The 9,028-nt window shown below is 46.3% G+C and overlaps 1 long non-coding RNA gene across 1 annotated transcript; it reads left to right on the top strand.

The window, feature by feature from the left end:
* The first annotated feature begins 6,252 nt into the window (after positions 1 to 6,252).
* On the top strand, positions 6,253 to 8,767 carry LOC116420802. Its single transcript, XR_004231254.1, has 2 exons — positions 6,253 to 6,471; positions 8,709 to 8,767. It is a non-coding gene; the product is annotated as an uncharacterized LOC116420802 (long non-coding RNA).
* The last annotated feature ends 261 nt before the right edge of the window (positions 8,768 to 9,028 follow it).

The following is a 9,028-nucleotide window of genomic DNA, read 5'->3' as shown; positions in this document are numbered from 1 at the left end:
GAGGAGAAAAGCGCTGCGGGCGGGGGCGGCGGGGGAAGGAGGGGGGGAAGGTCAGGAGCGAGGTGTGGATCTCGGGTGGTGGTGGCAGCCGCAGGGCCAGCGGCCGAGCTCCATCCCACTCAAGCCGCCTCGGGGCTCAGCTCTAGCGGAGATGCCGCTAGCACGGCGGCCTTAAGGTGGCCCGCCTCCCCAATCCTCCCATCCCGAGCCTAACCACCCCCCCCCCCCCCGGCCATTCTACTCACCCAGACCTGGCCAGCCTCCACCTGCCAACAGCCAGACTGAGAATGCGTGCCTGAGCATTGGAGCCTCCTCCAAACTTCATCTGCGGGCGCTCCAGAGGGGCTGGGGGGGGGGGGGGGCGGCGGTGGCAACTGATCCAAAAGGGCTGAGGACCCTATTTGGGCATCTGGGAATGTAGACTTGGTTGAGTCCAGAAAACTGAGGCCTAACAGATCCGGTTTCTTGGCAATGTATTTTCCTTTGCAAAAGACTGGAGCCCAATTTCACCTTCAGGAAGACTTCCCTCATTCTTAGGGGGGTTTATCATATCGTGTAGACTTCATCTTTACCAGTGGGATATGTATGACCCTAGAATAAGAATAGAATGCCACAGAGTATCAGAACTGATAGCTTCTTTAGACAAGAGGGTATGAGAGCAGGGAGGATCCTTAGAACTCACAATGTCAGATCTGGAAGGGTCTTTAGAACACATAATGTCAGAACTAGAAAGAGCAGAGAGGGCTTTTAGAACACAAATAATCAGAGCAGGTAGGGACCTTAAAACCTGAATGTTGGAGCAGGTAGAGACTTTAGAATACAGAAGATCAGAGCAATGAGGGATTTTACACCACAGAATGTTGGAACTGGGGAGGAACTTAAAAGTTAGGCGTATTTAATTAAGAAGTTTTTATTAAAATCTATATAATGTCAGACCTGGAAGACTCTTGGAACAGAGGGATGACCAAGCTGGGAAAGATGTTAAAACATGTTAGCATTGGAAAGGACCATGGAACCAACAAATGTCAGAGCTGGCAGGAAGCTTAGAGAACAGAACAGACTTCCCACTAAATCCTAGGGTCATCCCAGAGTTCCCTGTTCACAAAGATAGAAATGAGGAAAAGAAGGGAGAAAAGAAAAAAGTTGATTGGCCTTGCCCATTTTAGATGGTAGCAGAAAGGGATGTAACATCAGAAGATGCTAATTCCTGCTCTACTGCATTTTATTCATTCAACCTTGGACTAGTCACTAACTTGTATGTTCTAAAGCTGAATTCATTATCCCCTAGACCTGTCCTTCCTCCCCAACTTTCATATTTCCATTGGAGACACCAATGGACTTGAAACCTCAGGAGAGAGACTGTTAGATATGGCTCACGTCCCCCCATCCGGGCCCAGTTCCAGATCTGACAATCCTCCCTCACCAAAGGCAGCCAATCATTGACCAAGTTCTATTCATCATACCAGTCCTTTCATCTACCTCTGCCATCTCCTTGGTTCAGTCTTTCTGTGTCAACTAGAGAGAATGGGGTGTGGAAGAAATAAAAAGACTCTAACCAGAGTTAGAATCAGAAGACGTGGCTTTTCAAACTATCATGCTAGTTGTTGTTCAGTCATGTCTAAAATTATTTAAGGTTGTCTTGGCAGAGATACCAAAGTGAGTTTGTCATTTCCTTCTTCAGCTCACTTTGCAGAGGAAGAAACTGAGACAAACAAGATGAAGTGACTTGCCTAGGATCACACAGCTACTGAATGTCTTGAGGTCAGATTTGAACTCATGAAGATGAGTCTTTCTGATTCCAAGTCTAGAACTGCCCATGGTGCTACCTAATACCCAATACCTTTAGTCTTTGTATAGCTAGCATTTAGTACAATGTTATAGTAATCCTTGCCAGGGTAATTTTTTTTTTTTTACAACATTATCCCTTGCACTCACTTCTGTTCTGATTTTTCCCTCCCATCCTCCACCCCCTCCCCTAGATGGCAAGCAGTCCTATATATGTTGAATATGTCACAGTAGATCCTAGATACAATGTATGTGTGCAGATCCAAACAGTTTTCTTGTTGCACAGGGAGAATTGGATTCAGAAGGTAGAAATAACCCGGGAAGAAAAACAAAAATGCAAACAGTTTACATTCATTTCCCAGTGTTTTTTCTTTGGGTGTAGCTGCTTCTGTCCATCATTGATCAATTGAAACTGAATTAGGTCTCTTTGTCAAAGAAATCCACTTCCATCAGAATGCATCCTCACACAGTATCGTTGTTGACGTATATAATGATCTCTTGGTTCTGCTCATTTCACTTAGCATCAGTTCATGTAATTCTCTCCAAGCTTCTCTGTATTCATCTTGCTGGTCATTTCTTACAGAACAATAATATTCCATAACATTCATATACCACAATTTACCCAACCATTCTCCAATTGATGGGCATCCACTCAGTTTCCAGCTTCTAGCCACTACAATGTGTTATAGTAGTTTAACAAAGCTTGTCCACCTGATTACAGAATCTTTGACAAATCACTGAATTTCAGGGCTTCCGATAGAGTATAACCTCCTTGAAGGTAGTCAGTTTTTCATTTTGTTATTGCATCTAAACCCAATCTAATAGAAAACCTTGCAATTAGAAGATGGTTAATATGCTTAATTTGGATTTGATTAGATTTAATTTCCTGATCTATAAAATGAGGGAGGAAGGTCCTTTCCAGCTATACAGCCTATATGAGATAACTAAGCCACCGGCTTTCTACTTGATCTCCTTGTCCCTAATCTCTCTCCTTCCAAAACTTCTTCCACAGGCTGTCAAAAACAAATTTTTTGACATAATACTGTGACTGGTCCCTTCTCAGCTCAAGAGCCTTCAGAGGCTCCCCATTTCCTACTGAATAAAGGAAACACTCCTTTATCTTGTATTCAACCATACAATTTGTCTCCAATACTTTTATTTATTTAGTTTTGTTTTGGTCTGGACCTGTGGCTTTGTTGGAGCTGGGAGATCCTAGTAAGAAAACTCTCTGTTTATGAGAATTAGCAATTGTTTGACAATTTATAGGCTCAGAGAGCTGCCAAGGAGGAACTGAGAGGTTAAGTGACTGGCTGGCGAAAGGTCACTACAACCCAATTTTTTCCAGCTTTATCTAGTACTCTTTTCTTGTGCTATGCTCCAGGCAAGCTATTTCTCCATCCCTCATTCTCTTCCTAACCCATCTTTGCCTGCCTTGGATCAAACTCTTATGTCCTAAGTAGATTCCTCTCCCTACTTTTCCTTCTATTGAAGTTCCCTCCTTTCCTTCAAGGCCCAAGTCAGGGGCCCCCTCCTCCATGCAGCCTTTCTTGAACCCCTACTTGAAAAATCAGCTCTCCTCCATGTAAGCAGGACCTTGGCCACTTCTTGCACTTCTCCACTCTCCCTTCCCCTTCCCATTCAATTATAAGCTTTTTTAGAGCAAGACCTACATCAAATCTACCCCCCCACCCCAAACAACTTGGAATTCTCTCTACTCATCCAGTTAGCAATAGAGTTCCCACTTTGATCATCTGTGTCTTCTAGGACAGTCTTCCAATTGGTCTTCCTTCTTCCAATCTCTCTCCATTCTTCTCCCCACCCATCCCTTACATGACTGCCAAAATAATCTTCTTAAGAACAACTGTCACCATCTGACCACATCATTGCCCTCCTTAAAGATCCTCTGCGACTCCTCCTACATTCCCTCATTAGACTGGGAGTTATTTTGAAGGCAGGCACTGTTTTTTACCTTTTTTGGTATTCCCAGTGCTTATCACAGTGTGTGGCACACAATAGGTGCTTAATAAATGTTTCTGACCTGACTGATATAGGAAAACAGAAGTACAGAGAGTTAAAATTACACCAATTCACAGGTTCACACAGTTGTGTCACTTCCTCCGGGAAGCCTCTGATAACCCTAGTTGTACTGGTTTCTTCCTCCTCAAACTGTCTTATCTATTTACATGTGGCAACCTCATAGAAGGTAAGCTCCTAGACAGCAGGGACAGCTTTGTTCTTAATCTTTGTATTTCCTGAGCCAAATATAATTGCTGGCTCGTAATGAACAATCAATAAATCTTTGTTGAATTATTTGAAATGTTCTTTAGTATTGAGAATAAGACATTTGAATTCTGTAGGTGATTAATAAATGTATGGTCACTTGGAGGTCTTCAAGCAGAGCCCAAATGAATCATCTGTCCAAAATGTTGCCCAGGAGAAGCTGATGCAAGTAGAGATTGGATAAGGAGGTCTCCGAGGTTCCTTTCCATCTCCAGATGTTATGATTCTATGAATTAAATTCATTTCAATGCAACCAGAAATTGAATTACTTTCTGTGGATTAAATTGCATTGCACTGAATGACACAATGTCTGAGCTGGGGGGAACCTTAGAACACCAAACACAGAGTCTCAGAGCTGGAAGGAACTTTAGGGCTGTAGTGGGATTGGATGCTGGATTTGGAATCAGGGGGAATCAGCCCTGTCTCTGGCACTTGTTAACTAGGTGATGTTGTGAAAATAATTTCACCTAAGTCTCCATTTTCTCATCTGAAAAATGGGGTAAGGGCAGCTAGATGGTGCCGTGGATATAGAGCCAGCCCTGAAGTCAAATCTGGTCCCGGATACTAATACTAACTGTGTGACCCTGGGCAAGTCACTTAATCCCAATTGCCTCAGCAAAATAAATAAATAAATAAATGAATAAATAAATGATGAGGTGAGTATCTGTAATACTTATTTCACAGGATTGTTGTGAGGATGAAAAGAAACAATGCACAGATAAAGTACTTTGCAAACCTAAAAGCATAATAACACACAAATGTCAGCTGTTATTAGAAGGAAGTCTCTCTGAGAAGAGATGAGAATTTGCACCTCCCTTTTTCCAGAAATGGGTGACAAAGGGAATGAAGCATTTCATATACTATCAGACTTGATCAGTTTTGCTAAATTGCCTTTCCTCCCTCTTTCTTTTAAAATCTTTGTTACAAGGAATGGTTAGGGGATTGTATATGGAAATGGAAGTGATGTGAAATAACAAAAATGAAAAAAATTTTTAAAGTGTCAGAGCAAGAAGGAGTCATAAAATATAGAAAGTCAGGGCTGGCAGGGATCTTTGAAGTTCTATTCCTCTGCTAGATAATATTTTGTATCTTCAGAGACATGGTGTTCCCTGCACACTATAGGTGCTATCAACCAGAGGACTTTATAATCTTACCCTTGCAAGCTACTATCCTAGGTGTTGACCTATAAGAGTTTAATATTTAGAATATAGGACATAGCATTTCAAATTCTGAAGGGACTTTCTAATGGAACACAACACAATGGAGCTGGATGGGACTTGGGTGGATAGGACTTAGTACACAGTTATTGGGAAAAGATAGTATCCCATGGAACACAAAGTTGGAAAAGAGACTAGAAATCATCTAGTCTAACTCCCTGGTTTTACAGATGCAAACACTGAAACCCGGGAAGCCTTGCAAAATGTCCAAACTTCAGGGGAGAGGGGCGCACAGAACCTGTCGTAACAAGAGAATCTGAAAGATCAGAGCACGCAAGTTATCCAGTCCAGTCTGCAGCTGAACGGGAATCCTCTGGAGCTACATGTCCGGCAGAGGGTCACCCACACTCCGTCCCTCCATCCTGTGATGGGGAGCTCACTACCTTTGAGGCAGCCCATTTCACTGGGTTCTAATTGTTAGGAAGTTTTCCCTCACATTGAGTTTGTCTAGACAGGCTTTCAGATCGCTCTAGCCTTTCTCGCCCGGCGACTCCTTTTATCTGACAGAGGAGGTAAAACCCAGAGAGGGGAAGGGGCCTTGCCCCCAAGTAGGCGTGTGACCCTCAGAGAGTCACCCATCCTCCTCGGGCCTTCCATCTGGCAGCTCCCCGCTGGCCCGAAAGCCCTCCAGTACATTGGGCTGTCGGCTTCCTCCTGGCTCCATACCCAGACTTTATTATGTGGATTCAGTTTTAAAGAGAAGAAGAAAAAAAAAAAAGGAGGGGGAAGAAAGAAGGAACCCAGGAGACGGATTGAGGGACCACCTTAAAAGAGCTTTGCAACCCTGGCTACTGTGGAAATTCCATCTCTGGGCTGCGGTTGGCCAATCGCGCCAACCAATCGGCTGGCGGCGATCCCACATGGGTCTCTGACGTCACGTTCGCAGTTGACCAATGGGAGGTCGGACCCGGCCAGCCAATGATAGGCTAAGTATGGGGCCTTCTGGGCCAATCTGCTGGGACTTCAGAATTGAAGCATGTGACCCTAGGGGAGCCGGGGGCGGGGGAGGAGTCTCTCTAAACTGCCTTGGCTTCACTGAGGTTTGCAGGCAAAGAGAATGAATGCCAGAGATCAGGGAGCAGAAAGGGCCCATTCATGGAGGGCTCAACAAGGCGAAGCGACGCCCTGCCTTGCTAAACTCCCGAGACTCAAGAGTCCTGGGCTCCCAGCTCGCCTGCAGCCACGCAGGGTGAGCCAGAAGGGAGGGGAGGGGGGAGAGGGAGAAAGCGTGGGCGCTGCTCTTCCCGGACTAGGACTGAAGCACTACAAGCCCCACAAGGCCCTGCGAACGGCCCCTCCCGGGCTGTCAATCAAAGTAACGTGGGTCCCTGGTTCTCTTCCCCCAAACCACCCCCGCCCCCCGCCCCGAGCCGAGTGGCTGCACAGTATAATTACCGCACATTGATCTAACTGGGCCCGGCTTTGCTGCTGCTGCTGCTGCTGCTGCTGCTGCTGCTGCTGCTGTCCTGGGGAGCAGCTCGGCCCGGAGCTAGGAGCCACGGCCCTTCTTCCACCTTAGACCCAGCCAGGCGACCCGGCGGGACCTCCCCTGCCCCTCCCAAACACGCAACAATTAAAATCAGGCCTGAGGCCCGAGGGTTGGCAAAGAACTCCCTGCCCCGCGAGAGCCCCGCCCGGCCCTCTTCCCCCCGGTGGAGAGACTCGCTTCCCCATACTCAGTCTCCCCATCTGTAAAAGGGACCGACTGCGGGTCTCCCAGCTCCGCGGCATCTTCCTTCAAGTCTTCCAGGCACAAACAGCCACAGCTAGTGCAGACATAAGGCTTTAAAGGTTTGCAAAGGCTCGTTCCCCTGTCCCGTCCTCCGCTTCTCACAGTAACCCTTGGAGATGAGGTTCTAAGCAGAGGTGAAGCGGCTGGCCCACAGTCATGCGGCCGGGAAGTTTCTGAGGCTGGTTCTGAATCCCAGTCTCCGGACTCGGACACCTTAGGCTGCGCAGCGGCTCACCTAGGAACCCGGGAGGGAGTCCTCGGGGCAGGTGGGGAGGAATCCCGCCCACTGAGGCTGGAGGGGCGCTCCTGGTTTGTGCTTGTGTTTCTAGGTAGCTCCTAGTACCGGCAGTCCATCAGGGTCCTCAAGCTTTTTAAACAGGGGGCCAGTTCACTGTCCCTCGGACCGTTGGAGGGCCGGACTCTAGTAAAAACAAAACTTTGTTTTGTGGGCCTTTAAATAAAGAAACCTCCTAGCCCTGGGGGAGGGGGAGAATCGTCCTCAGCTGCCGCATCTGGCCCGAGGGCCGTAGTTTGAGGACCCCTGAAAGGTCTTTCCCAACCCTGATGTTCTAGGTTTTGAGATAACTCCCCGCTCTGACATTCTGTCCTATGTTCACACACATATACACACGCTCTAACTCTGATGTAAATTTTGAGCTATCTCCCAGCCCTGACATTCTCTGTCCTATGTGCACACACACAACTCTGATGTTCTGTTCTGATACCTCCCAGCTCTGACATTCTGTTTTATGTTCACACACACACACACACACAATTCTGATATTATAAATTTTGAGATACCTCCCAGCTCTGACACTTTGTCCTATGTTCACACACACACACACACACACACACACACCTTGATGTGTGTGCTTTCTATTTCTATTACTCTGATTTAGGGTGTAAGATAGAGAGTTCTGAGAAGTCTGTTGCCTTGAAAAGCGAGATCAGGCTGCTAAGAGCAGGGTTAGAGTGTGGAGGGTTGAGGAGTTCAAACTTTCTCCTTCCAGCCACGGGAAGTCATGTCAGATGCCTAAGTAGGGCCAGGTTATGGGCAGGTTTATGGCCAGAGCCAGACACTAGGGTTATCCCATGCAGAAGTGATGGAAAGGGGAGGAGCGGAAAGCAGAGAAGCCAAACAGCAAACTAGATAGTTCAACAGAAAGAATCAGCTGTTGGCAGATGGGGTTTGTGAGTGAGGAGAGGTTAGGAGGCCAGATGACTCAAAGTTTCAAATCTGGGTAACAGCGGTGCCATTTAAAAAAAAAAAAAAAAAAAAAAAAAGGAAGTCAGTCTATGAGCATCAGAAATGAAAATACAGATTCCTGGGACCTAACACGAATTCATCAGGAACAATTCAAACCAAACTCATCTTTTCTTGATGGGATTCATTTAGATTTAATTCAACAAAAGTGTTTTGGGCATCTATTCTGTGCAAGAAAATCAGTCAATCAATCAACATACGTTTATTAAGTGTTTATTACCTACCAGCCCTGGGCTAGATGTTGGGGAAACAGAGAGAAAAGTAAAAACTGTCCCTACCAGCCAGGAGCCAACAGCAGGGGAGACCGTGTGTGTGTGTGTGTGTGTGTGTGTGTGTGTAAAATATATGTGTGTATATATGTGTCTCTATGCACACATATATATATATGTAATACATATTCACATGTGTGTGTTTGTATGCTGTCTTTCAGGGTCTTCATGCCTCCGTATGGATTTCCTTTGGCAGAGATATTAAAGCAGTTTACCACTTCCTTCTCTAACTCATTTTGCAGATGAGGAACCTGAGCAAACTTGGTTAAGGGACTTGCCCAGGGTCACACAGCTAGGAAGTGTCCGAGGTCGTACCTGAACTCGGGAAACTGAGTCTTCCTGCCTCCAGGCCTGGCATTCTGGGCCCTGTGCGGCCCAGCTGCTCCTCTACCCACATAGAAAAGATAAACAAACACAAGATCATTCAGAGGGGCACCAGCATCTGGGGAGGAAGCGGAGGCAAGAAAGATCTCCTGCAGGA

Source organism: Sarcophilus harrisii, chromosome 1, assembly GCF_902635505.1.
Source record: "Sarcophilus harrisii chromosome 1, mSarHar1.11, whole genome shotgun sequence".
Lineage (NCBI taxonomy): Eukaryota > Metazoa > Chordata > Mammalia > Dasyuromorphia > Dasyuridae > Sarcophilus > Sarcophilus harrisii.
The sequence above is the reverse complement of the archived record's forward strand: the minus strand, read 5'-3'. Positions and strand labels throughout refer to the sequence as shown.